Genomic DNA, 25,934 nt, shown 5'->3' on the forward strand with positions numbered 1-25,934 from the left:
TTTTCCCCCCAGAATATCACATTATGTTCTCTGCACACGCCTTACTCTTTAGTAATTTGGTCTGATAGATCTTTGAAATGATTTCAGATGACTTAAAAACAGAGGTCCATGTTTTACCAAGTTTTGTAAAATTTAATTCTTGCAGTTGGGAAGTTCATTTGCTCTCTAAAATGAATCTGAATGGTTCCCGGCAGGCTACCAGCAAAAGGGAGTGAGATTTGCCAACGTGACAGCCACTGTGCTGACGAGCTGGGAGTCCGTACAACAGGCCTCTGAGGGCTCTGGAGGATCCATAGAAGGTCTTGCCTGCCCACTCTCCCCTGGAAATCGTGCGCGAGTTCCTTCTAAGTCAGTCACTGTGTTTGGACCACGAGACCCGACTTTCCTAAGCATCCCAGATGAGACCCAGTATTGGTATCTCAGCCGAAAGCAACCAGCCGCAGGTCAGACATAAGGACAGCTGGTGGCCCATGATGTCCTCGGGCCTGAGACCTTGTTAGTAGGGGTGTTCTGTGTTGCATGTTGACTGATCCAACTGGAACCTCTCTCTTGGGGTCATTTGGATGTTATGAAAAACACAAGCAAAACCACTAGGGCATGGAAACAGAGAGACAGAATTAACAGGATCCATGGCATGAGCAGGAGTAATTCCCTCAGAAACAAACAGGAGTTGATTTGAAGAGTGTAAGAGCAATGGCTGTCAGGAGATCATGTTCCTTATTATAATTGTGGTTTGAAGTATCCTTCAAAATGCCTCCCTGCTCCCAGGAGTATTTTGTAGCAGGCTGTGGCAGCGTTTGATGGTGGTGCTGAGAGGTGGTGCAGTTTACAGACTAAGAATATGAAGCAATTTCTATGAAAGCGCCTGATACTCGTTCTGGTCAAATTTTCCATAACCAATGGACAAAGACAAGTTTGTAAAATTTGAAGGAACTACAGTACACGCCTTTCATTTCTGATCAGCTTAGCTGGTTCTTAGCATAATCCTGAAGAAACAGTGTCAAAGTAGGAGGAAGTTTGAAAGGACAGGCAGGCAGAAAAGTCCTATGCACATATCTCAATGCAGAAAGGGATGAAGGGTGGGACACAGTAGCTTTCCTGGGCAGTAGGTTCTTGGCACTGGGTAAGATGGCGTTACGGGAAGAGTTCTGAATTCCATCCTCCCTAAATTCATATGTTGAAGCACTAACCCCCAGTACCTTAGAATATGACTATATTTAAAGACAGGGCCTTTTAAGTGGTGATTAAGTTAAATGAGGTCATTACAGTGAGCCCTAATCCAGTACGACTTGTGTGCATAGCAAGAGGAGATGTGGACACACAAACAGACGCCAGGATGCACGCGTGCAGAGGACAAGACCGTGTGAACACACAGGGAGGAGGCAGCCACCGGCAAGCGAAGGAGAAAGGCCTCAGAAGACACCAAGTCTGTGGACACCTTGGTCTTGGACTTTCAGCCTTCAGAATTGTGAGAAATAAATGTCTGTAGTTGAAGCCACCCAGTGTGTGGTATCTTGTTATGACAGTCCTAGCAAACTAAGAGAGATGCCATGCAGAAGGCCTCATTCTCCAAGGAGCTGGGCCTGTCCCAGGTCCAGCTGTAGGGCACTGGCATCATTTGGATGCATATTAGAGTCTGGTGGGAGGGGAAGACATCTGCATTTGGGTGCCTACTGTATACTGGCAGTGAGATGGATACCACATACACTCACAAACTGGTGAAATGACTTACCCCCCTTTTATAGATGAAGAAACTGAAGCTTAGCATGAGCTCATGCCTGAATTTGCTGGAGAGTGGTCAGGGGTTTCTGGCTCCGAAGAAGACACCAAGCAATCTCTCTGGAGCCCCCTGACAGGAAAAGAGAGTCTGAGTCAAAGTCAGATTGCAGACAGCTGGTGTAAAGGCCTGTTCAGGATCACTAAGGCCAAGAAATGTCAAGGGCCGGCTGCTGTAGTAAAAGCAAAGTGGTTCAGTCCCTGAACTATAGGTTATAATCATGGCTGTGCCACCCACCAGCTGGAAGGTCTTGAGCAAATCACTTTATCTCACCTGTGATATAGTGATACCCCTTGAAGTATTGTGTTCAGACTTCATAGGATTGTTCAAAAAATTAGATGAATCAATACATTTAAAATACTTATTGCAGTGGCCAGGCGTGGTGGCTCACACCTGTAATCCTAGCCCTCTAGGAGGCTGAGGGGAAAGGATGTCTGAGCTCAGGAGTTCAAGACCAGCCTGAGCAAGAGCGAGACCCCGGCTCTACTAAAAATAGAAAAAATTAGCCAGGCATGGTGGTGTGTGCCTGTACTCTCAGCACTCAGGAGGCTGAGGCAGGAGGATCACTTGAGCCCAGGAGTTTGAGGTTGCTGTGAGCTAGGCTGACACTGTGGCACTTTAGCCCAGGTGACAGAGCAAGACTCTGTCTCAAAAATAAGATAAAATGAAATAAAATACTTATTGCAATGTGTATTAGTCAATGTTCCCCAGAGAAACAGCACCAATAGATTGTGTGTGTGTGTATGTGTGTGTATACACACACACATACATGTATTAAACAAGATTTCTTTTAAGGAATACTCCCATGTGATTATGAGGCCAGGTGAGTGTAAACTCTGAGCCTAGGCAAGAGCTGCAGTCCGAGCCCAAAGCCAGTCTGCTGCCAGACCCAGGAGAGCCAGCGCTGCAGGTGGAGTCTGAGGGAGAGTCCCTCTTGCTCAGCAGAGTCCCTCTGCTTTCATTCTATTCAGGCCTTCAGCTGACTGGACTCGGTGCACACACGCTATGGAGAGCAATCAGCTTTACTCAAAGTCCACCAGTGTAAATGTAAATCTCACCCAAAAACACACTCACGGCAACATCCGGAATAACGTCTGACCATATATCTGGGCACAGTGGCCCAGCCAAACTAACACAGGAAATGGACCATCACAGAGTGCGTGGCAGTTAGCACTCGGTAAATGCCCACTATGATGACTTTTATCATTTTTATAAATGTGGAAAAAGAGCATGCCTTCTCTTGTTGGCACAGTGTGGGCAAACGCAGCTGGCATGCCCAGGGTTAAAGGGAGGGAAAATGTGTGGTGTAAAAAGAGAAAGAGACAGAACCAACCAAACTGTTACTAAGTCAAACCATTATTAAAACCCTTTCTTTCTTGAAAGGGAAAAGGGAAAAGGGTTGGTATGTCTGGATAAACAGTAGCTGTATTATGCTCCATCTGGGAGAAAAGGATTATCAGTGTTATAATTACAAGACTGGGCTGAAAAGAATGTAACTGCTTTTCTATTGCAAATGGGTCCACTTTTTCTCAGATGACTAAGATGTGGAGGAAGCTGCACCTCGACCTCCAGCTCTAACGGGATGGTGCGGGCAAAAACTTCTCATCACTCCCACTGCAAACTAAACGTTTATAGAACTTCAGAGTTGGAACAAACAAGAGGCAGCTACCCAGGGAAATGCTCAGGGGCCACAGTAGTAGGTAAAAGATGGGGCCAAGTAGGTAGACTCTGAGCCCCAACTTTTTCCAAACAAAGGGAACTACCTCATTTGTCTTTTCAAAATATTTGTCTTCCACCTAAGATTTTATTCATTTGTACAAAGAGTTTTATGGGTTAAAAAAAAAAAGCAAACAAACAAGTTTTAAAGCCACTGATTTGGCCCAACATCTCATCTGATGCTGCTGCTAATATACTCCTGTCCAGTGTTCATGTAGTTATGCTGGAGGGTCCCTGAGACAAAGATTCCCTACTATAAGAAACAGATTGTTCTATTGCATCTTTAGAGAACAGAAATTGTCAGAAAGTCCTTTCTTTTATTGAGGCCAGGTACATCTTACAGTTCTTGTACATGGTGATCCCAAACTATTACCACCTGCTTATACCTGGTAAGGGAAAAAAAGAGAGCTGCAGAAAAAAGAGAAAAGGGGAAAAAGAGCAAGTAGGATAATTTCATGCTGTGTTCCAAAATTTAGTCATTTAATCTTCATAATTTTTGCCATATTCAGCTATATTTGTATTCTTAACAGTTTTATTGAGGTATAATTGACATACCATAAACTTCATATGTTTCAAGTATATTTGATAAGTTTTGACATGCATACACATCCATGAAACCGTCACTACCATCAAAGATATTGAACATATTAATTAACCCAAAACGTTTCTTTGTACTACTCTGTAATCTCCCATGACCTCTATCTATAGGTAACCACTGATCTGCTTTCTATCACTATAGATTAGTTTGCATTTTGTACAATTTTACATTAATGGAATCATTCAGTGTGTACTTTCTGTCTTTTTGTGCTCTAGTGTCATTAACTCAGTATATGCTTATTTTGAAATCGATCCATGTGCTGTGTGTATCAGTACGCATTTCTTTAATTACTGAGAAGTTTGTCAAGGTATGAATGTACAACGGGTAGTTTATCCATTCACCTTGACAGACATTTGAGCTGTTTTTAATATTTGGCTATGATCCATAAAGCTGCTATGAATGTTGTACCAGTCTTTGCATGGCTATATGCTTTCATTTCTCTTGTATATCTGGCAGTGGAATGGCTGAATCACAGGGTAGATGTATATTTAACTTTTTAAGAAACTGCAAAACTGCTTTTTAGATTGATTTACCATAGTTCATTCCTACCAGCAGTGTGTGAGAGATCCAGTTGCTCTGTGTATGAGAGGACTTCAAAAAGTTTGTGGAAAAATGGAATTAAAAGATAAAAGTAAAACATAAACTTTATTTCTCAACATAAGCTTCATCAAATTCAAGACCCTTTTATAAACAATGACACCAGTTGTTTAGTCCATCCCCAAAGAACTTAGGGTCCTTAGAATTTAACCATGCCAATGAATTCTTTTTTACATTGTTAACAAAAGAAAAATGGGTGCCCTTTACAGATTTTTCAAGATTGGGAACAAAAAAAAAATGGCATTCAGAAGGAGCCAAATCAGGACAGTAAGGTGGATGCCTAATGATTTCTCATTGAAATTCTCACAAAATTGCTCTTGTTTGATGAGAGGCATGAGCAGGGGCACTGTTGTGGTGGAGAAGGACTCTCTGGGGAAACTTTCCCAGGCATTTTTCTGCTAAAGCTTTGGCTAACTTCTTCAAAACACTCTCATAATAAGCAGATGTTATCATTCTTTGGCCCTCCTGAAAGTCAATAAGCAAAATGCCTTGAGCATCAAAAAAAACTGTTGCCATGACTTTGCTCTTGACCAGTCCACTTTTGCTGTGACTGGACCACTGCCACCTCTCGGTAGCCACTGCTTTGATTGTGCTTTATCTTCAGGATTGTACTGGTAAAGCCGTGTTCCATCTCCTGTTACAATTCTTCTAAGAAATGCTTCAGGATCTTGATCCCACTTGCTTAAAATTTCCATTGACAGCTCTGCTCTTGTCTGCAGCTGATCTGAGCACAACAGTGTTGACACCCATTGAGTGGAAAGTTTGCGCAACTTTAATTTTTTTAGCCAGAATTGCATAAGCTGAACCAATTGAGACGTTCATGGTGTTGGCTATTGTTTGTACTGTCAATCATTGGTCCTCTTCAACTAGGGAACAAACAAGATTAATTTTTTCCTCACAAATTGATGTAGATGATCTGCCACGTGGGGTTTCATCTTTAACATCCTCTTGTCCCTTCTTAAAATGAGATATACATTGGTAAACTGCTGGTTTCTCTGGAGGCATTGTCCCCATAAACTTTGCATAAAGCCTCAATGGTTTCATCATTCTTCCACCCAAGCTTCACCATAAATTTGATGTTTGTTCTTGCTTCAGTTTTAGCAGAATCCACGTTGCTCTGATAGGGCCTTTTTTCAAACTGGTGTCTTATCCTTCTTAGTGCCTCAAACTAGATCCTGTTCAGATACGCTGTAACAAGTTAGTATGAGTTCACTTTGGTGCAAAAAAATTTTGAAGTCCTTGTGTAATTTTTTCATAATATGCGAGTTCCATAAACTTTTTAAAGATCCTTTTTACTTGCCAGCACTTGGTTGAGTTGGTCTTTTTAATTTTATCCATTATAATAGGCATGCAGTAATATTTCATTATGGTTTCAATTTCATTTCCCTTGTGACTAATGATGTTGGGTGCATTTTCATGAGGTTATTTACCATCTATATATCTTTTTGGTGAAATATGTGTTCAAATTTTTTGTCCGATATCAAGTTGTTGGTTTTCTTCTATTGAGTTTTTAAGTATTCTTTATATATTCTGGACACAAGAATATTTTTATCACATATGAGATTTTCAAATATTTTCCCCTAGTTTGTAACTCATCTTTTCATTTGTTTAATAGTGCCATTCTAAGAGCAGTTCTTAATTTTGATAAAGCTCCATTTTTTTCCTTTATGGATTGTGGGTTGTTTTTTTTTTTTTGTTATATCTAAGGAATCTATGTCTAACCCAGGTCACTAAGATTTTCTCCTGTATTTTCTTCTAGAAGTTTTATAGTTTTGTGTTTTACATTTAGATCTGTGATTCATTTTGAGATAATTTTTGTATTAGGATGAGATCTAGATCAAAGGATTTTTTTGTTGTTGTTTGTTTATTTTTGATTATAGATAGCAAAATTTTTTTGATACCATTTGTTGAAAAGACTATAATTTCCAGGCATTGTTCCCTCTAAATCTTTCCAGATGCCTCTTCTCCAGGCTTTGGTCATTTCCTCCCACTCATCACTGATCACAGAGTTCTCTGAGTGGTTCTCTGTGTGGCTCTCTTCTCTGTTACTCTTCCCTGTGAACTCCAGCTATGGTGACTTCCCTGGACTCCAAGATCTGTCTGTGGGACTCAGAAAAACTACCAGCTCTGCCTGGGTTCCCAATCACTGAGCCATGACCTGGAAACTTTCTCCAGGTGGTAAGAGCTCACGTGGTCAGAGGGCTCACTTCATTTGTTTCTCATCAATCAGGGATCCCTATTCTCTATTGTCTGGTGTCCAAAATCTTGAGCACTGTTCCGTTGCTTCATATGTATGTTTAGCTTTTAACTGTTTTAGGCAGGAGAGTAAATTTGGTCTCTGTTATTCCATCTTAACTGGAAATAGAAGTTCTGTATATTCTTCTTTACTTAATATTTCCTTTTAAAAAGATAACTCTTCAACTATTCACCCTAAGCATTTTACAATAACAATCACAAATAACAAATTTGAGACATTGTTGTTATTGTTTTTATTCTAATGCACATGAAATAAACATCACACTATGAACACATTAAAATGTACATCTGTATACCACCCCAAACTATCATGCTTACTTCAGGGGTACCCATACCACAGATTGGGAAAAACTAACTTAATGTATTCACCTCCACTGTCCTACCTCATTCACCTCGCTCCCCCAATTCACACCATGAGTATAGAAAATTCTCTGGGAGGTCAATGACCCACTAGGTATTCACTCATATTTTAGACTTTAGGAAAAAGGAAACCTTTGAATATAAAACTCATGTACACATATATAGAAAACCTGCCCTTTGGTATGTTCCAGAGCTTTGACAACAAGCAGCACACCTGTCGGAGCATCCTCTTGTCCTCCCATGACTGAGACAGAGCCTGGAACTCACCTTCACTGGTGCCCAGCCCTGGGGGGAAAGGTGAAGTTACTCTGTACCTGCTTCTCCTCCGCTCCGCTGCTTACCAGCTGATGGGTGTGACACTTGGACCTGCACAACATTCAAGTGGCTGGTGGTGACAACTGCAGCTCAGCATAATTCGGGATTTGGGGACGAGGAAGGAAACTGCTTAACTCTCTGGTGGAGTCAAACCAATTAATATCACTATTTGGGCCTTCAATTAAAAACGGAACAACAAATTTTATCTTCCTTTCTTATAAAGCTTCACTCTGTTTCCTATATTTGTGTCACAGAAAGGACGTTGGGGGCTAAACATATTGCATGTTGATATCCCAGGCATATTCCTGCAGAAGGAGGATCAGTACCCAATAATAACGGGAGGAGTTTTCCTGCTTCTTCTTGCCAACTCTCATGAAGGGTTTGCTGCCTTGCAAATAAGTTTCAACCGCTTCAAAACCAGCTCTCAGGAAAGGGCGGGAGAGTAGCTGTTTGTTAATCATTGATTTTACTGCAGTAATACCAGGGATCACAAATACAATGGCCTGTAGAACCAGGATTTTAAAAAGCCACATCCCAAAGACACGTGGCATTTGACATGCATGTCAGCATTAGGGATAAAAGGGCCTCTTGGGTCTGTAGACCTCAAGGAGATCTGGCCTGTCTGAAGAAGACCCCCCACGTGCCAACTGATTTTGATATAAGTGTTCTAAATCTTTAGATTTGTAAAACACAATAGAGATACAGATTTTTTTCCCATAAGAAATTTCTTGATACTTTTAAGTATCATTAAAAAAAGGAAAAAGAAAAACCCTAAAGAGTTCAAACTGCACAAATTAGTGAGCTGAACCGTGGGCCGCCGTTTGACAGACGTTCGACATTCCCTCTTTCCCCGGGAGTCCGTGCTGTAAAGCTGCTCAGGTGTCCTTGGACAGAGAAGTTGATCCCTCTTTATCAATTGGGCAGGGTTGTGCAGGGGTCAAGAGCAAGATGAAGAAATCAGATTATCTTCTATGATTTTAGGTTAGACTGTATTAAAGTTCTGCTTTTTTAGTTAAAAAAAAAAAAAAGGGTACGATATCTGCAGTTTCAAAAAGTCCAGCCTAGGTTGCTGAAAAAATTAAGAATAGAATTACTATATGATCCAGCAATCCCACTTCTGAGTATATACTCAAAAGAATTGAAAACAGGGTCTCAAAGAAACATTTGCACACCCATGTTTACAGCAACATTATTCACAATAGCTAAGATGTGGAACCAACTCAAGTATCCACTGATGGCTGAATGGATAGATAAAATGTGGTATATACATACTATAGAAAAGTATTCAGCCATAAAGAGCAAGGAAATTCAGACACATGCTACAACATGGATGAACTTTGAAGACACTATGCTAAGTGAAATAAGCCAGTCACAAAAAGACAGTGTATGCTTTCACTTATATTAATATGAGATTCTTAGAATAGTCAAAATTATAGAGACAGAAAATAGAATGGTTGTTTCCAGGGTCATGGGAGCAGAGGGACTGGGGAGTTATGGTTTAATGAGTATAGAGTTCCAGTTTTACAAGATGCAGGGTTATGGGGATGGATAGTGATGATACATATGTAACATTACGAATATATTTAATACCATTGAACTGTACACTTAAAAATGGTTAAGATGGCAAATTTTATGTTATATGTATTTTACCACAATTTTTAAAAATTGAGGGAAAAAGTTCAGCATGGTAGAGTTATCAGTGAATATGGTGATCCTTCACGGGGTCCTGCAATACAGAATTAGGCAATTCCTGATTTCTAGTGGTGGGTGATGCAGGATATTAGATAGGGTAAGCTAATCGCCATTACAATAGACCCTAAAACACACAACGGCTCAAACATAGCAAAAGTTTATGTCTCACTCACACATCCAGAGCAGCCCCAGGGGCTCTGCTCAACACATTGTTCAGGAACCAAAGCTGGGCAGGTTCTGCCATCTTCAACACTCAGGAGAAAGACTACGGGAGGTTGCTATGGGCCAGGTCTGGGAGTGGCCCATGTCATTTTTGTCCACATTCAACTTCAAAGGAAGCTAGAAAATATATTTTCGTTGTGTGCCAAGAAAAAAAGAGAAAATGGATTGGAGACCAGCTAGCAATCTCTGACACATAAAGGAGGGCCCCAAATAGGTTGGCTATTGGGTTAAAACTTAACAGATTAGAGACATCAACTTCAAGAAATTTCTCTGGCTTGGATACCTCGGAATCTTAGCAAAGATTTAAGAAAGTTTTCTAGGGTATTCAAAGAATTCAGATGTAGAAGAAATTTTCAGGCTGTTTTATAAATCAACTTTACCAGCAGTCTGTGGAAAGAACATGGACCTTGGATATGTTATTAACATGTCTAAGACTAATATTCCCTGTATACTCAATGGAGATAAAATATATAATTTTTAGTGTTATTCTAAGAATTTGAGACAATTTATGTAGTGTACCTGCAAGATGCACAGTTGTTACGAAATCCAGCCAAACGGTTCTTCAGGCTCTGTTAAGGCATCTCCGCGGCCAGGGATCTCAGCGTTTGCAGGGTAACCCTTCAGTGTCTGTGCAGGCCTGACAGGCAGCAATGCTGTTGGTCTTAAGCAAAATCTGCTTCCCATTGGGCCTATTTCTATCCACTGACAGCACACAGAGCAAGGTCAATCATTCTTCCACACGCCACCCTGAATATTACTGTTGAAAACACAACTACATATCCTACGGAACCTGGGTCAGTTAGGCTGCTTCATGATTCCATTAAAAAGGGTGCTACACTCGGTTATCTGCTTTCATAGCAGAGAAGCCAACGCCAGCGCGGCCGCATCTCACGTTTCCCGCTAGGCGACGGTGGCCGGCCCTGCGCGCGACAGCGGGAAGCCAGGCCTGCCTGGCTCTCCCGGGTAACCTCTCTGTCAGGATCACTTTCAGAAACGAAGGGGAGTTTTCAAATCTGGAATCATACCGTGGGATGGGCAATTCCCGGTTCCTGAGCAGGCAGAGCTCAAGAGAAAGATCTGGGAATTTTAAAATGAATATAAAGTTGCTTGGAAAGGGATTGCGTTACAAACTAAGGCAAAGGCGATTGCTCCAGGAGAGTTGAGCTCGCCTCCCCAGCATCTGTTCCGCGGGCTTCTCTGTCTTCCCTCGAGGTCACCTGGTCCGGAAGCGGCTTTGAAGCCGCCTGCTCCCCCGCCCGGCGGCGGCGCGGGGGCGGGTCCTGCCCGCCCGACCTCAGCCCCAGGGCGCGACGGTTGGGACCTGCCCGCTGGCACCGCGTCTGAAAGTTAGAGCCCAGCTCGACAGGATCTCCTGAAGTGGCCAACCCTTGCCCGGTTCCGCACGGACCCCTGCGGAGACAGAGGACAGACTGCATTTGTGCAGGGTGTGACTCCCCCCTAAGAAACGCGCCGCGTACGCAGGCTTTTGTGAGGTCCCCGAACACCGCAGGGACTTCCCGGCTGTCCTTCGTTCTTAGCTCAGAGGCCAAGAGTGACGACATACGTGCCCCTGATAGCCTCCGTGCCCTCCTTGGCGCCCTGGACTTTGAGTTGGCATGCTAGCGACACTGCTGCGGGACGGAGGGGGGCAATTTCTAACGTCGCCGGAGCCACAGTCTCCCCCACCCCTGCCGCCCGCCCGTGTCCCGGCGAGAGCGCCGGAGCGGCCGCGCTCCCCTGCTGGGCTGGGCTGCAGGGTCCCAGGGGAGCGCAGGAGCCTGGCTCGGCCGGGTCAGGCGGTCGGAGAGCTGGCCGTGCTGGCCGGGCCCAGACGCCGGCAGGAATAGCAAGCACAGCTCGATTCTGAGCCAAACGTTTGCCCTCGGGCGGGAAGCACCTTGCTGGCTTCCAGGCGGGGCGGGCCCAGGCCCGGCAGGTGCAGGCAGGGAAGCGCCGCACCTGGCTCCAGTGGGCGTGCGGGCGGGACCTGCGGGCAGGCATCTGGTCCCGGCTGCAGACGCGCTCCCCACCCTGAGCCACTCCCTCACCTCGCGGACAGTGACCCCCGGCTCCTTCGTCAGAGTCCAAGGATCCTTCTTCCCAGCCCATTTCCCAGCCAGGCCTTTATCTTATGCTTTAGGTTTTGCCGTATTTCCTGGACCGGTTCTGACTTCACCCTCTGGGTCAGATCGATCTCACTGCTGTTGCTGATAGGACTGATAAGGACCCCAGCCCCGGGAAGAGGCAGAGTTCTTTCCTCCCTGAGCCCCAGACCTACTATTTTCAACCTCTAGTTAAAACAAATCTCTAGGCAATAGACACCACCTTGTTACCAAGAATTTTATTTTAAAAAACATCTTTTCCCAGTCTATCCTCTCAAGCCCTGGTTCTGGCCTGTATGCCCAGGAAGAAATCGCACTAGGCAGGAGGTTTGGCCAGGATCCTCAAAATCGTGGAACCCTCGATCAGCTTAGTGCAGAAGAGGCTGCACTCAGTTTCCTCCCTGCCACCCCCAGGTGGATTCCAGCGCTGCGGCCCCCCACTCAGTCCCCACCAAGTGGGGGGCTGCCTCTGGCCTGTCTTCTGGCAATGCTACGTGGCATGCTTTCAAACCAGAGCTAGTGAAGACAGAGCCAAACTATGGCACATAGTATCTTTGCTGGTAAATTATATTTCCCCCTACCAGTGTATGTTCTATTCCCTAGAATAATAAAACCTTACAGAATCCATTTTGTATCACGCCCATTTCAGAGTTTCCCAACTTTGTGAGAGGAATTTTTCTTTCTAGGGGAAAAAAAAAAAGAATATATACAAGAACTTTGCACATGATTTCAGGACGCCTAGAAGCTCCTCCATGAACCCAGGTGAAGACCCTGCCCCTGAGGTTAGTATGTGCCTCCCTACCTTGATGAACTGGCGGTGAGACTCTCTCACCAGGCCGTCTCAGATCATCCAAATTTTCTGACATGCTCTCTGGGCTGTGTTCAGCCCTTCCTCCCGCTCCCTCTCCGCACGGTCACGTGCAGCCTTTGTTCTTAACATCACTCCACCTGGGCTTCCTCCACCCTAGCCCTTCCCTGGGACACATGTTAGTAGGGGAAATCCAAGTTTTGTTGCCTTGAAGCTCAAAAGAACCCTCTTTAAGGAACAGAGAGCAAAAATATGTTGTCATTACAAATTTTACCACACCAAAAAAAAAACAAAACCCCAAATATACCATGAGGTCCCCTACAATGGCCTTGGAAGGGCCTCTGTAAGTGAGGGGCCAGAACTTCAGCTTCTCAGCTCTCTGCTGAGCCTGTGTCTGTGGATGAGCCCATGCCAGGCCATCCCAAGCCTCCCGCCATCCCAAGCCGCCCACCAGGAGGGCCCCCTGCCCGGAGAGTCACCGTCCACTGGGAGGGTCGGGGATATTTTCACACGCAGCTCGGAGCTCCCATAGCTTCTTGTTCTCAGAAAACCTGGGCCTTACTGGTGAGTACAACAGCAGCTTATTATGATGAATTAGATTTTTAATTAATGCCTCACCACTTAATTAAGAAAGAGCCCTTGGAGTAAAACCCTAACTATATATTCTTTCTTTTATTAATCCTCTCTGCCTGATAGCAAAGCAAAACATGAGACAAGAAGTGGGATATGTGCTGGTTTTTATTCTCCCAAGAGGTTATAATGATAATATCAGAAGAGCAGAATACATCCCAGTTTCTTCCTATAAAACTTCCTCATTCTTGGCTGGGCATGGTGGCTCATGTCTGTAATCCTAGCACTCTAGGGGGCTGAGGCAGGAGGATGGCTTGAGGTCAGGAGTTTAAGACCAGCCAGAGCAAGAGTGAGATCCCTTCTCTATCAAAAATAGAAAAAATTAGCCAGGTGTGGTGGAGCCCCTGTAACCCACTTACTCGGGAGGCTGAGGCAGAAGGATCGCTTGAGCCCGGGAGTGGGAGGTTGCAGGTGACACGGTGCTCCAGCCTGGGCAACAGATCCAGACTCCTGTCTCCAAAAAAAAAAAAAAGAAAAGAAAATGTTCTAATTCTCTGGGCTTCTTAGTGCCCTTTTTCTGAGATTAGTTTTCATTATTCAACTCATTTCAATCCAACAACATTTATTAAGCAGTTGCGATGTGCCAGGCACTGTTATAGGCGCCTCAGATTTTAAGAGGGTGAGCACCTGCCCTGCCCTGCAGGGCATCCCAATCTCATGAGGGCAGCCAGGTACACCAGCGCGAAAAGACAATTAGGACAAGCAAAGCTAATGGAGGCTAATAAAGAAATGACCATCAGTGCAGCTTGAAACTGACACTGGTGACAGTTGCCCAAGAAGAATCTCAAAGCTGGCTAAGTACTCCCGTGTCATCGTGGACGGAGCTGGTGCTAAACTCCTTACATCCGTTACCCCTCCTTCTCACGATTTAGGGTGGAGGTCAGCGAAGAGATGAGTGCCTTATCTGTGACACCTCACGCTGGTTGAATACCCTAGTGCATCCTCCTATGGCAGCCGTTGGTCGCCTGTTGTCATGCATATCCCCTTCGTAGTAGCTGGTGCACGCCTTCCCTGCGGGAGGCTCCGTCAGCAAAGAGATTGTGTGACGGCCCTTGGCCACTGTCTCACCAGCACCCAGAATGGACCACATAAAGTGAGAAGTCAAGAAATATTTGGTGAATTGATGGGATGAGGGGAGGGTGGAGGGAGGGAGAAAAGGAGAGAGCACAGAGGAGAGGAGGGAGGGATCACAAAAACAGCAAAGCTACAGTTCTACCCGAGGCCTGACTCCTTTAAAAGTCCATAAGCTTTCTCCTCTGCCTCACCTGCCTGCAGGATCATCTGAGTGTGCATCGGCCTTAACACAACATCTGCGAAGGAAAACGCCCACCTGCGTGTAATCTGTTTGGCAATGTTGAAAATCATTCTTATTCCCTGATTGTTGCCCTTGTGTATAATTCTACGCCGGTGGGGGCAAGCGGTCCAGGCCAGACGGAGCAGCTGTCACCGCCTCTGGGAATTCCCACAACACCCGTCCGGCCTCGCTGATCTCCCGGCACTAGGGATGAGTCAGTCCCCGGCCTCCCTGCACTTGCCCTCCAGAGAGACGCCGAGGTCTGCTCAACTAAACGTGAAGAAATTCTTTGTCCTTTAAGTCCAGCCAAATCAAGATTGGCAATCTTCTGAAGAAATTTTTACTAACAAAACTAAGAAAGGAAATGCAAAAGCAGTTTCCCAGCATAAGCTTACTGAGTATATGTTGCTAAACCATACTTAAACCTGAACTGAGATTCATTTGTTCCTTGACTCTGTCTTTGTGGGCTGGATGTTAAAATAAAATATTCAGAATTTTTCTCCAAAGCAGATTTGGCTTGACAAGTCTTCCCAGTGTGGTGAGAGGCCAGGTCTCTGTCAGAACTGTTCCCTGGTCTCCCTGCTCACCCCTAAACTGTCCTCTCTGGCTCTGAGCTGTGCTAAGTCCTCTCGTTTGCAACCAGGGCCAGTTCCATGGGTGTTTGACTAGTGCGGAAGCACAGGGCCCCGTGTTGAGAAGGGCCTGGTGCCTGGGGTCTAGTGCTCTGCAGTCGCTGTCTTGAAATTCTTAATAATTTTATCTTTGAATTTGTTTTTCACATTGCTCAGAGCATGTGTTCACCAACTGTCCTCGCCCCACTCCCTCCCAGGGATGGATTCCCAGCCACCTACTTCTCCTGCCCTGGGCACCCTGGGCCCCACCTGGACCAGCAGAGCAACAGCTGAATCTGCCTCCCCGTCACCGCACCCACCCAGTGACCACTGTTGTCCTCTGCTCCTACAGGTGTCCGGGCATACATGCAGGAAAGGATGGTGCACGCACGTGTGCCCTGAGGCACTGGGGCTGAGCATAGTGGCAGCCACCCTGCCACTGACTGGCAGCACCACAGTATGTGTGTCGGGCAGGTGATGCAGCCTGACATGAACCTAGCATGTGTCTCGTGGAGGTTGCAGTTCCCTTGGGAGTCACCTGTCCACCATGGGTGGGGAAGATATCTGCCCTGACCTGTCTGATCCTGGCCAGGGATGGCGTGGTGACCTGATGGGGGCGGGAGGGAGAACCTGACAGCAGGTGGGCCACACGCTCAGGCACTCCAGTCAGGGGCAGATACCGGTGAGAGGCAGCACCCGCCCTATTACAAGTGTCCCTGTGCTTCAGCATGACATTAAATGGCAAATTAAAAAACCCAAAGTGTCCCGACAGGCTGAGAGGTTCCAGAAGGAAAATGTTTACCACCTTTAACACACCTTTTTTCCTGCTATTTGAACAAAGGACGTTGCATTTTCATTTTGCACCCGGTGCAAATTATGTAGCTGATGCTGCTTGTAACCACCCTTCCTGCCATCATGCTTGATCCTTGAATGAAAAACCACTGCCCTTTCTCGTCCCCAGGAAGCTTTCCCTCTTGGGGTCCATGCCAGCCTTTAGTGACCATGCAGAAGCCTCCATGACCGCATCACACCTTGTGGACTCTACAACTCTGAACTAACCCTAATCATTGACCTTGTCCCTGACTCGTTTATCTCTGGCCTGTTGGATTTGCCAGGACAAATTTCCTGGCCTTAAATGGTTACTAATCTAGTTTCTACTCTTCAGAGGGAGTTAGCTTCTTCCCATATTCTTCTAAGCTGGGATCTTGGTTGGTTATCCACGTGGCTGCATAGGCTTGTTTTGGCTGCCATCTATGTTGAAGAACCTGGTTGCAATACAGCACCCCCTCTGTGTGCCAGAGGACTTTCTAGCTCTTCATTTTCAAAGTCTCCACACCAGGATCTGCTGCCTGCACTGCCCTTGTCTTTTCTGAGGGAAGGCTCCAATGAGCAGAACATTTGCAGAACAGACATGATTGACATCCCTTCAACCAATGAAGCCAAGACCTCCCCACTTGGGCCAGCTGCTCCCCCTTCTTTTCCAGCGTTCTTTTTGATCACCTGTTATCTTGGGTTCCCAATGACGTCATTCTCAGATCCTATCATATGGGACTTAATAATAAAGACACTTCAATATGTATTAAGAATTATAGCTGTAGGCTAGGCATGGTGGCTCATGCCTGTAATCCCACCAAGCAAGGAGGATCACTTCAGGCCAGAAGTTCCACAGTGCAACGGGCTAGGACGATGCCACTGCACTCCAGCCTGGGCAACAGAGCAAGACCTGGTCTCAAAATAAATAAATAAAAAGAATTATAGCTAAAATTTTCATGAAGAAAAAGGGGATAATTTATCACAACTAAATGAGAAGTAAAATATAATTTCTTATACTATTCTAAAAATTCTATATGTATGTAAATGTTAAATCTATATACATATATAACATTTCTTACACTGTTCTAAATATATATGTGTACTCATTTAATTGTCACCATTCTGTACAGTAGGTCGTATATTACAATTACCATTTTTCATATGAAAAAAGTGGAGGCACAGAGCGATAAAATAACTGGTTCAAGCTCGCAGGACTGGTGAGTGGCAGCACCAGGATTCAGACTCACATCTAATCCAGCCCTGACCCCACAGCCCTCGAGCTAGCAGAGCTCCAGGGAGAGATACCTGCGAGATGCCCCAGGCAGGGATGATGGCAGGTTAGGGAATAATCCGAATGAGAGGTGAGATGACGGATGGACTTGAGAGTGAAAAGGAGGGAGAGAGCGTCGTGCTACTGAATCAGAAAGTCTGGGGTGGGGCCCACAGTCTGTGCTCTAACAAGCCACGGTTCTGAGACTCGCTCAAGTTGGAGAAGCACTGAATTAGTTGATGCGTGTGAAGTGCCTAGAGAACTGTGCCTATCACAAACTAACTGCTTCATCAGTGTCAAAGATTATTATATTATTAGCTACAGGCCCTGCAAACCTTCGCCTGCAGGGTCGACCCCACCCAGGTCCCGCCCTGCTCTCCAGAGACCCTTAGGGGTCCCCACCCTAACTGAGTGGGGTGTGTGCCCTGAAGCACGTCTCTGCAGGCCTCTGCAATCTCCCCTGACCAGTTTGCCCTGCACAGGGAGGTTCTGGCCCTGCTGCCTCCTGGGCCCGGAGCCTGCCCTGAGGCATACATAGCCTACTTCGTGGGGCCCACACCCCTCCCAGGTCTTGGCAGAAGAGGTCCTGCCTTTGCAGAGCAAACCTGTTGCTTGTCTAGGACTTTGCATGTGAAAATGCCTCTCAGTGCCATAAACCCCCCTCTGGACCCTGAAGAAGAACTCAGAGCCAGAACCACTGCCCTCTAAACTGTTTCTTCTCTGTGCATGCAAAGCTGTTTTACATAAACTAAATAAAATAAATAGATGTGTATTTTATATTTTAGCTACAGTGTTTCCTCCCTGATCCTCAGGGTGCACATCCCAAGACCCCCAGTGGATGTCTGAAACCTCAGAGTACTGAACCCTGTATATACTGGTTTTTCCTACACACACATACCTATGATAAAGTTTATAAATTCGGCACAGTAAGAGATCGACAACAGTGACTGATAATAAACCAGAACAATTATAAGAATATGCCAGCGTCACTACTCTCGTGCTTGGGGGCCATTATTAAGTCAAATAAGAGAGACTTGAACCAGCACTGTGACACGGAGACAGTCCATCTGACAACTGAGACAGCCACTATGCGACTCACAGGTGCAGAGTGTGGACGGGGGGCATGCGCTGGGCACAGAGACGATTCACGTCCCGCAGGACGGAATGGGAAGGCAAGAGAGTTCATCACGTGACTCAGACTGGCGCACAATTTAAAACTTATGGAGTGTTTATTTCTGGAATTTTCCATTTAATTTTCAGACTGCAGTTGGCTGCAGGTAACTGAAACCGTGGACGGACAAACCGTAGATAAGGGGGACTTACTGTATTTGGGAAGACGTTAGATTGGGCCATGTCATCTACAGAAGCTGCTGAACTAGATTCTGTCAACTATTTACTTAGAACAAAAAACTGTATTAACCGTATAAGTTTAAAACATGAGCAGCATCGCTTTGCTGCTGTGTGGCTGTGGCAGTGTGAGCGCGTATCGGTGACTGTACCACAAGCAACAGCGACCCATATTCTCTATATTCTCTATATATTTTTAGTTGTCCAGATAATTTTTTATTTCTATTTTTAGTAGAGACGGGGTCTCACTCTTTCTCAGGCTGATCTCAAACTTCTGACCTCGAGCGATCCTCCCGCCTCGGCCTCCCAGAGTGCTAGGATTACAGGCATGAGCCACCGCGCCTGGCCTACATTATGCTTGTTACTCACATTATTCATGGTGAGACTCCAAGGATATTCATATGGATGACATACTTAATGCTGATACAATCTTGAGTGATTTGGTAAGAACATCTTAAAAAGCACCATAAAGCTTTTTAGACATAAATATAGCCAGTTCCTTACAGCATCTAAACTGCTAAATAGTACCCTGACAGTGGAGATTTCAAAGGTATCCAAATTAAAACATCCAAGTGAACATTAATTGGTGCCACAGGAAAAACAACCAGTTAACACCCTGAAGCTGACAGTTGGAAATTTTGGTGATGGAGCTTCCTAGTCCCTGGGCACCCTGGGCACTATCTGGGCAGGAGATAAGTGACTCAGAGCCTGCCCTGCCAAATCCTGATTCATAGCCCTCCTTTTCCAACTCCACCCCACACCCCCAAAAGACAAAAACTCAGAATTTCCCTGAGTAGCCTCACCATAACCCAACCCTTGGGGAACAAGAATGTCAGCCCTGTCTTAGCTGCCATAGCTCACTTCCTCTTCTTGGGGGCAGCCAGTCCCACTGGAGTTAATGCGTCTCCCAGATGAGCTTAGACAGTTCCCTGAGACACTGTGTGAAAGAAGGAACCAGTGAACATAAAGTTACTTGAAGACATCTGAGCCAGAGGGAAGAAAATTTACAGACACACACACTCAGTCCCATGTTGAGAGTTGCATCTTCCATCAGCTTCCTTTATCTTCACCCCAAATCAGGTGAACCTCGCTGGTTGGTTGGAGTTTTTTTTTTTTCCTTTTTTAATAATCATTATTGCACAAATACAGCACAGACTTTATATACATGTTCATTTTCAATATTTCAGCAATTAAAATGTTTGGACTACAGCATTATACTATGTTATGGACTTGGTAGCTCAAATGGATGTGGTCAAACAGACCTGGATTCAAAACTTGGCTCTGCTGTTTACCAGCTGTGATGACCTTGGGCAAACTCTTTAATTGTATAACCTCAATTTGCACATCTTCCACTAACCCATGCTTCATATTAATTTTATAAAAGTTACATGAGGTTGTGAATATAAAGTGATAAACACACTTAATACAGAGCATCAAAATACTTGAAGGAAACACTGATAGAACTGAAAGAAAAAGTAGACAAATCTACTATTATACTTGTAGCCTTCAACACCCCTGTCAGTAATTGACATATCCAGCAGGCAGAAAATCAGTAAGAATAGCATTCACCTGAACAGCACTGTCGATCAACTTGATCTAATTGACATTTATAGAACATTCTGTCCAACAGCAGCAGGATACACATTCTTCTCAAGCTCACATGGAACATGCACCAAGATGAACCACATTCTGGGCCACAAAGAGATGAGTATGATGCCTATGACGTGGTAAGTGCTTGAAAATTTTTGGCTCAAAATTTTTATATACATATAATTATAAATGTTACCAACCATTTCTCAAAAGTCATTGAGACTGTTCTCTGTATTCAATATGCATTAACTCTAATCCTATAAATAACCCTTGTAAGGTAAATATTATGTGCCCATTTTCCCATATTTAATATTGAAGAGTCAGCAACATCTATAAGGTAGAAGTGGACTATGGTACTGTTTCAATAAGTTATATTTGGTAATGATAATAATAACAACAACAACATTATTATTACAATAAATAGTTAAGATTTATTTGCCACTTATTATATACCGGGCAGTATTATAAGAACTTACATAAATTAGTCCTTTAGTCCTCACACTAACTTTATGATTTAAGTGCTATTATGATCCCCATTTCACCAATGAGGAAACTGAGGCTCAGAGAGATTAATTAGCCAGTAACTGGCTGTGCTGGATTCCATCCCAGGGAGTCTGGCCCCCAGTCTGTGATTTAATCTGACTAGAGCAAAACCAGGAGCATATTCTTGTTTCCTTTCACCACCATACTGCTTTACTAGATGAAAATTTTATACACCTGTTGGGGAAGAAAAAATCTTTCCTTGACTTTGCTTCTAAAAGCCAAGATTCCTCAAGGACAGTCTCCATTTATTCCCAGATTGCTTTCAAAGACTTTCATTGTTGCTTTTGAGCCAGTGTGTACGTGTGTGTTTTCCTACAGAAAACATGGAAACTTCACAAAAATATAGCAAATAACCTCCTACTCCATATCCCACTCATAATCACCTAACATCTTGGCGTGCCTCCTCCTTCTATGCGTGTAGTTTTACCGAGCTGGGCTCATGCACAGTATTATACACACTTGGAGCCCAACCTGCGATCCCGGGGCCGTTCCTGATTTACGGCCATATTTGCAGCCTTTGGCTTACAGATACTTTCCTAAGTTGCCATGGAGAACATTAGGAGTGGGTGAAGTTCCATGAGACCAATCCAAATTTTCCTACTCATCTCCCGCCCTTTTCAACTGAGAGCAATTTCTATTTTTGCCCATTTTTTGCAGTGACATGTTTAATGGGAGCTGAACGACCGTGCCTTGCAGTGCAGGATTCTGTCAAAGCAGACAGACTCCGTGGAGAGCCCAGTGGCACAAAGGAAACCTGTGGGAACCAACCTCCCAAGGCAGCCGTGTCCTCCTGGCCCTCCCCTCCCTCGGGGCTTGGCACACATTGCAAACTGTTTGCCGAAGTCTCAGTCTCTATTTCCCTTGATTTCCTCCTTTGCCTCAGGTCCTTGGCTATAGTTGTTTACATTTACCCAGAGACAGATTATAAAATGATGCACACTTATTTTTCATATTGAGCATTTGTTTGGCATGGGATCATCCCAAACCTTGTTTTTCTACAAACACCTAGTGGAATCACTAATTAATTATCTCACTGAGGCAAGAACACTATGAGAAACATGTACTTAGATTCAGCAGATAATCAGATCAGATCAGATTTCATTCTGCCTAGATTTCTTTTCATACAGTGCTTGAGTCTACTAATTCTGGCCTCAGAGCAAGCCATAAAACAGGTCACTTAAACAAGCTAAAAAAAACCTAAGATATTGCACACCATTTGTGTGACATAATGTGAGTAGTAAAACCTTGATTAAATTTCAGGCAGACCAGGGTCACGATTTTCACAAAGTCAAACATTCCAGCACTTGGTCCACCACGGAAGGGCTGCGGCCACCACTCACTGCTGGTGCTGACGGGAAGCAGGTAGGCACCTTCCTATAAATGCTAACTGATGGCCCTAAGACCTACTCTTGTAAAATGGCAACTAATTGTCAGGTATCCTGTTTGTGGTTCCCAGACTGCTTCACTTTGCTTAAAGTCGAGTCACCCAGCCAGAGTAATTCCGGAGGTGCAGCCAAGCCAATGAAAAGCCTCGCACTGAAGAGACTGCCACCACAGGGCCAGCCCCAGCCCCGGCCCCGGCCCCAGGCCAGGGTTGGCCTCAGCCCTCCCTAATGAAGCTACTGATTGTCTCCAGGGAGGGACTCAAAGAACACAAGTGTCCTGTCAGGACTTGTCCTACTGGGACTGAGCTGGCCACTGCTGGGGCTTGTCTCTTGAGGCTATAAGGGTACAATTAATTGCAACAGGTGTGGCTTAATGTGTCCCTACCACTTTGTTGATCTTGATGGTAATGACAACAATGGAAAAAATAATATCAATATATCTGAAATGCTCAAGGATGTTTCCTCAAGGTTCAGTTGGGTGTGGTTTTTACCTAATCATGCCGGGATCACATGAAAACTATCCTGGTTAATTTTTAAACATTAACAAGGACCGTTGACAAGTACATAATGACTGTTTATCAAGAACTATATGTGTTTCTGAGAATTTATTTACTTAATCTTTTTAAAACTGAGCTTATAGTTTCTATAACTCCTAATGTTAAGCACAAGTGACTGCTTTGAACTTAATACAGAACATTGAAATGTCTTGAAGTTGTGTGCATTTCTGAGGTTTTATTTGATGAGTCAAATAATTCAATGCATTTTTGAATGTTTGACCAGTTATTGCAAACTTTAAAAGTTTTAAGAGATGTAAAAATAGTAGATTCATAGGTAAGAACTCTAAACAAACACAGAAAAAAATTGTACTAAGACACTGGAGGACAGAGCAAATGGATTCTGACTGAAATGCAAGTCTGCAACATGGAAGGCAGAGAACTTTGAAGAAAAAATGGAATAACTGCCAATAAAAATGGGAGAGGAGAATTCTGAATAAATAGAAATATGAAATACTTAGAGTTTCCAAGCTATGATCAGTGAGGAAGAACATAACATAAGCTAAGTCTAGTAACAAGATAATGGATTGATACCAAATAAGAACATTAAATTTTTACATGATGGAAAAGTTTCTCTCAATCCATTGTGTGTCAGAAACTAGCTAGCTGCCCACCAACTCATTTTGCTATTCCTACTGGACACACGACTAGACTACATCTCCCAGACTTCCTTGGGGTTAACTGTGGCCATGTGCCTAATTTCTAGTAATGAGATGTGGGTCAGAAGCCATGCTCGCCACCTCCAGGCCTGGCCCAGAGGCCTCCCATGCAATCCTCCATGCTCTTTCTCTTCTCTCATCTGCTAGCCAAATGCTGAGCCTCCGGTGGAGGAATTCAAGGTTTGAAGATCTGGTGGAGCTGCTGGGAGAAGGAACAGCCTCCCTGCCATGTTGGACTGCAATATGAACAGGAGAAAACTCTCTACCTCCACTGAGCTATGGGGCTTGTTGATTAGCCTGGCTAGCACACACTGAGGAGTCATCTCTTAGACTGCAAGGACAAGATACACCCAAAGCAAATTGATAGGCTATGTATAACAGGGCACAACTCTGTTACCATCCAAGGTTCCAGATTACTTTATCTGTTATATTTATTTAGTCAGGAACCAGTTTTAGGTTGTTCTTTCAAAGGTTTGGTTATTGGGTCCTTTAACATCTTGGATTGGCAAAGAACAAGAGTTTAGAATAAACTATGTAAACAAATGAACAAATAAATGTGTGGCTATTTTATTAATAAGAGTTAACATATACTAAGTGCAGTTATGGTTTTTTTAAAGTTCTAAGAAAATATTTTACCTAATACCCTGAAAGACAGAAACACTAAATGTTGTACATCATCTTCTGTCCACCCTCCTTGCTCTCTCTGATGGGAATTGTCTGCATGTTCTCGACTTCAATTACAATCTATGTATTGGTGATACTCAGATCTCTATCTCCAGCCCAAATCTGTATCTCTTGCCCAGATTCTTCTCCTCAAGATTTGAACCATGTGCCCAATTCCTTCCTGGGAATTTTCACTTGGTGCCCAACGTAACAGGCGCCCAAATAAATGAGTCATCAAGATAAAAAGGACTGGTAGAAATTACCTTTACTGGATACTGTAGGTTATCGCGTTAGCATCAACTCCCCTCATTCCCTTTTCCTTCTAAAGAGAACCCAGATTTGGTTCCTGTCTATGTTTCCGCACCCAGCACTGTCCCTAGGGGAAGCTGACCCCACTCTCCACTCTAGGGATGATCTGTTTGGGCCAAGGGTAGTCTGACTGCTCCAGGAATAGGTATGTGCCAAAGACATGCTGGAAAAGCTTTGGGGAATATTTCCTTAGTCCTTGGAGAGAACTACAAAAAAAGATGGGGGCACAGGGGGATGGCGGGGGTGTGGATGGCCGGGGGGAAGCCACAAGGAAAAGCAGGTGTAGAGTAGAGCTCAGAGATTAAGTGCACATATTCTTGTGCCAGAGATCCTGGGTTTGAATCTACCACTCACTAATTATGCAATCTTCAGCAAATGACTTAGTCTTTCAGTGCCTCCGTTTTCTCATTTGTAAAATGTGTCATGAGGGCGGAAAATGAGTTAATGCATACAAAATACTGGCACATAGCAAATACTATATAACTATTGTTTATTATTATGTTGCTTTGGATGTTGTTTGCTTGCAACTGCTGAAACTATCTTGTTATCAGCCTGAGGATTTAAATGAACTACAAGGATGCAAAGAAATTGGAAGCAAAGTTCTTCAAAATCCATTGAAGTAAAGAAATAGAAAGAACCTGAGTCTTCAATGACATGTTTGAACTTTGAAATCATTCAACCCTCTACCCTGCTGACAATCCTGTAATATGGGATAATAAACTCCCTCATTGTTCAAGCCTTACTGTTTGGATTAGGTTTTCTGTTATTCGCAAACAAATGCATCAACTTGACACATTAACTTGTACAAGGCTTTCAGTACTTTCTGAAATCATGAAACCCTAAAAAAATTTAATAACAGTGATAAAAAAATAAAATTTTCTTTTTAAGAAATCATTTTGTAGGTTAAAGTCCTTTCTGATCAAGCATCTCCCATCCCCATCCACGTCTTTCCCCCTCCACAAAGGTAACCACAATTACATTTTTTGCATGTGTTCTTTTCTAATTTTTTCTCATTTATTTATATAAAGATACCTGCAACACTGTTTTATATGTGTATCAGTATAAGTGGTTTTATACTGTTGTCCACATCTTTCTGCAAAGTTGCTTCTTCAGTCAACAATGTATTAATATTTTAGACAGCTAGCAACATTACTATATATATTGACTTCTGTGATTCTGTGGTGTAGTGGTGTGCACTCAGAACTCTGAATACCATTTTTTGTAACTGTTTTTTTTTTTTTTGGAGACAAAGTCTCACTTTGTTGCCCGGGGTAGATTGCCATAGTGTCAGCCTAGCTCACAGCAACCTCAAACTCCTGGGCTCAAGCAATCCTCCTGCCTCAGCCTCCTGAGTAGCTGGGACTACAGGCATGTGCCACCATGCCCGGCTAATTTTTTCTATATATTTTTAGTTGTCCAGCTAATTTCTTTCTATTTTTAGTAGAGATGGGATCTCGCTGTTGCTCAGGCTGGTCTCGAACCCTGGAGTTCAAATGATCCACCCGCTTCAGCCTTCCGGAGTGCCAGGATTACAGGCGTGAGCCATCGCACCCAGCCCCACTCTTTGTAACTATTACGAAATATTTCAAGATGCTAATATTCCACAGTTTATTTAGCCAACCACCAATTGATGGGCTTTTAGGTTCTTTTCAATTTTATTTTATTTTATGTTTTGCAATCACAGGCTATAATATATGTCCCCAGACCTGTCTGCTTGTCAAAGCTACATCATCAGTGTACAAAAACGCACAATGTCATATACTTTTAATGAACTGTTACTTTGTGATGCGAAACACCCCCTTTAATCCTTTCACTATTTTTCA

At 44.0% G+C, this 25,934-nt stretch overlaps 1 long non-coding RNA gene across 1 annotated transcript; it reads right to left on the reverse strand.

The window, feature by feature from the left end:
• Nucleotides 1–7,158: 7,158 nt before the first annotated feature.
• Nucleotides 7,159–10,234, reverse strand: LOC123636526. Its single transcript, XR_006734571.1, has 2 exons — nt 10,053–10,234; nt 7,159–7,589 (listed from the first exon to the last, which is right to left on the reverse strand). It is a non-coding gene; the product is annotated as an uncharacterized LOC123636526 (long non-coding RNA).
• Nucleotides 10,235–25,934: the final 15,700 nt, after the last annotated feature.

Source organism: Lemur catta, chromosome 4 (assembly GCF_020740605.2).
Source record: "Lemur catta isolate mLemCat1 chromosome 4, mLemCat1.pri, whole genome shotgun sequence".
Lineage (NCBI taxonomy): Eukaryota > Metazoa > Chordata > Mammalia > Primates > Lemuridae > Lemur > Lemur catta.